Source organism: Halyomorpha halys, unplaced genomic scaffold (assembly GCF_000696795.3).
Source record: "Halyomorpha halys isolate HHAL.00 unplaced genomic scaffold, Hhal_1.1 Scaffold421.1, whole genome shotgun sequence".
Classification (NCBI taxonomy): Eukaryota; Metazoa; Arthropoda; class Insecta; order Hemiptera; family Pentatomidae; genus Halyomorpha; species Halyomorpha halys.
In genome coordinates this window covers 1,433,119-1,436,878 of record NW_027109834.1, presented here as the reverse complement: position 1 = coordinate 1,436,878, position 3,760 = coordinate 1,433,119, and positions in this window count along the sequence as shown.

Here is a 3,760-nt window from a genome sequence, read left to right as displayed (position 1 = left end):
AACAATACAATTTTAAGTCCCGACAGACCGACTTTAGTAGGTCGGACTAAAACCGGACAGTTTGAAAAAAATGGATACCGTTGTTTCAAGATATTGTTTCAAAATATCCTACAACAAATAGGGCTGGCTTAAATCATGAAATAAAATGAAGCATGTTTCTGTTTTTTTCTTAAATTTTTTTCAGTTTTTGTTTATAACTTTATTATTTAAGTTATAATAAATAACTTTAGAAAATATTCGCAACCCCAAAGGAGTTTGGACGTTTTTGTCGTAAATGATTAATAAGCTTTTTTTTATCCCAAACTCCCAAGGTGTTAAGCAATGACGAATTAATTTTTTTAACTTTCATTACTTCAGGGAGTTTTTGGTAAATCATCCATTTCTTAAATAATTGAGGTTAAAGTTCTAAATATTAAGTTTTCAGCAGCCATTATGATAGGGGTCCAAAAAGGCATTGATATCTTACTTTTTAGACCACAGGAACAAACACCATCTGGCAAATTTCAAACTCTTCAAGTTTTAAATTTTAAAAGAATTAAATATCTAATTAGATCCCACGTTCATACACATTGAGATATGTTTTTCCGATTCCAGGATAATTTTTACTAAATAAGTGTACATGTTTTACTCTAAGTGTCAGTACATAACTATTTTTAGTAGGAACCAAAGAAAGATTCATAGCCATTATAGCGATAGGTTGAAGGATTCCTTTAAAAACTTGTTTGGATTCATTTGATTAAAAGAGACTTTGATAAATAAATAGATGAATAGATAGATACTCTATTTTCCTCTAATCGAAGATCTGCGAGACCGCTCTAACTTTCAATCCTTATATAAACTAGCTTAGCCAGTATAATTTTAATGAGAACGGGTTTATAAGAATACTTAAATATTCCTAACAGAGACTGATTATATCAGCTGATGGCAGCTAAGTGTTACGGCGAAATGGCACGTGCTTTATTTGCGGAGTAGGCTAAATGGACTCACCTTGATTATTGTTTATTAATCATTTGTCAAGAATAATGGTCAAACCTTCAAACAATTTTTTATTATGATCTATCTTACTATCCAGTTTTCCAATTCACTCAAAACTGGTTGTCAAGGACATTAAAATGACTTCAGGCATATTATAAAGCTTTTTTTTATTCAATTTTTTTTTTATTGAATAATAATAATAAATGCTGCCATAATCAAGAACAATAAGTACTACAGTTTTAAGTTTACATTTATAATATATATTAAGTCCAAAAAGGAGAGAAAAAAATTAAATTATAACAATATAGAAAAAATATTAGAAGAATAATTTAAACACAAGATTACGTAAAAATTAGAATATACATATATCTGGTATATATAAAATACCAACATTTAACCTCCGAGCTAAGCTTCCCCCTTTCCCCTCGAGGCAAAGCTGGGCTGCAAGAGATCTCAGTGTTCCTCTCCCAGCCACGTCACTGTTAATAAAAGCCAGTGGAGAATGAGAATGAGCTCGAGAGCAGCGACGCTCAGAACCTGATTGGAGCAGCTGGCCACTGCCGAAACTCCAACAACAAATTTACAAAAGATGTCACAGCCGTTTCAACCTTCCCAAATATAGGGATGATTGGTGTTGAATAAGGGATTACGAAGATGAGGTGCTAGTTTGCTTTTTAAGACTTGTATGTGAGTTCCATATTCGTCTCTTGTCTAGTGGGAAGCAAATATACCAAACTGTATCTGATCTGACAAAGGCAGTTCAATCGAGTAAAGGATCCTTTAGAAAAGAATTGGCCGACAAGAAAATGACGTGCTCACTTTTCAATTCGTTGACTTCAATGCACACCAATTTATACACCACTCATCAATTAAGAAAACATATCTTTGAAGGTTTTGGATCATTTCGGGTTCTGAGGAGTGTGAGAAAAGGTTGGCGATGTTATCAGTAAATGGTGCCAGGAATATTACAAAGCCAAGGGGTAATGTTATATAACAACATTGGGAGGGTACATTTAATTCAATAAACATAATAGAAATTTATTTGGTTTTTCGAGATAAAGGGCAGTACGTCCATTATGTTTGGCAATTTAGCATTGTTATGCATTATAGTATTATACATTTAACTATTTCTGTAAACAGATGACAGATAACTCAGAGATATAGATCTCCTAGATCAATTGTAATACGAATAACACACTTTTAAAAACAATAGGTACAATTTTATTCAGAGGGATACATTTACATTTAATCAACTATCCTTTAAAGCCGGCGAAATAGGATACAGATTGTGTCTTTTATCTCCGAGATAAGGATACTTAAAATACTAGTAATTCCAAAAAATTAGCCATATTTATGTTAATTAGGCCCGAATGTCATTGAAATGGGCCTACAGGCGGTTTGTATACATCTTTGAACGGAACTAGACAGCTGTGACTTAATTAAAGCAGTAATGATACGATGATAATTGGTTAGAATATAACCTACAAAATCAGAAAAATAGTTTAGCAGGTCAAATAAATATTTTTTATTTATTTTATAGGCAACAGAGATAACTTTATATTGTTTCAGTTCATACTGCGTGTAGAAAAATGTGAAATAGGCACAAAAACAGTTGAGACCAAACGACCAAGCATATTGAGTCACTAACTCACCATTCTCGAATCAGAAACGGTCCCGGTTCCGATCCGGCCTGGGCAAAATTACTTTTATTTCGTGCCTGAACCTCAGAATAAATCTCAACTTTCTCATTCGGGCTAGATTAGTCACAGAATATACAGACATTAACTAAAAATAAACATAAAATCAATTTATTTAAAAAATAAGTTATATTAAAAAAGGGGACTCCCAAATAATATTACCAGATCATGTCAAATATATCTAATAGTAATTTAGACGTTAGTTGACATTGACTGGGTACTGTTAACCTTCACTTGTGAAAGCGCGTTTTTTAATTTGACTATTTAACTTACAATTTATAGCATAGTGTAAGTCAACCACGACCTAAGCCATGACGTAAGCCTACCTTTACCAGAAACACCACCTCTCATTGTAACATATATATTGCTAGAACACTGGATAATGAGATCATAGAACTGAATCAAATATTTCCCAATATCACATTAGATCTATTTTTTTTAAATATTTATTTATTGCTATTAACAACTGTACATTATAATACATTTAGTAAATCTGATCTAAGTTAAATTGGAGAGTTACAGGCGTGTAGAGAAACTACCTATTGGTAGGATTCAAATGACATTTTACATTAGCTGGTCTCGTGGCCATCTTCATTTCAGGCGCCTCGGAGGATTGTCAGGAATGGAAATACAAGATTAGAAACAAGAGGGTTTGAGTGGTTAGAGAGTTTATAATGGAAGGAGTGATATCTGGTTCGGGTTAGATCGGTTACATAGAGAACATTAAGGTCTTTATGTATGATTTTATTTGTGACAAAGTAAGGAGCATTGAGGATTTTACGAAGGATTTTGAATTGTAAGGATTGAATACGAGAGGAATTTGAAGGTTTAGTGGAGCCCAAAGCTCAATTCCATATGTCCAGATTGGCCTTATTACAGTCATGTAGATCAGTCTTTTGTAATGTGTTGGCAGTTTAGACCGTTTGTCTAGTAAGTGCTGTAAAAATAGTCGAAATCGACGTGCAGTTTCCTGTATTTTCAGTCTGGGGTGAGGATTCCAGGTTAATCGCTTGTCCAAATATAGTCCAAGGTAGCGGATCTGTTCGACAGGGGTAAGAGTAACATCATTAAATGAAACTGTAGGGCAG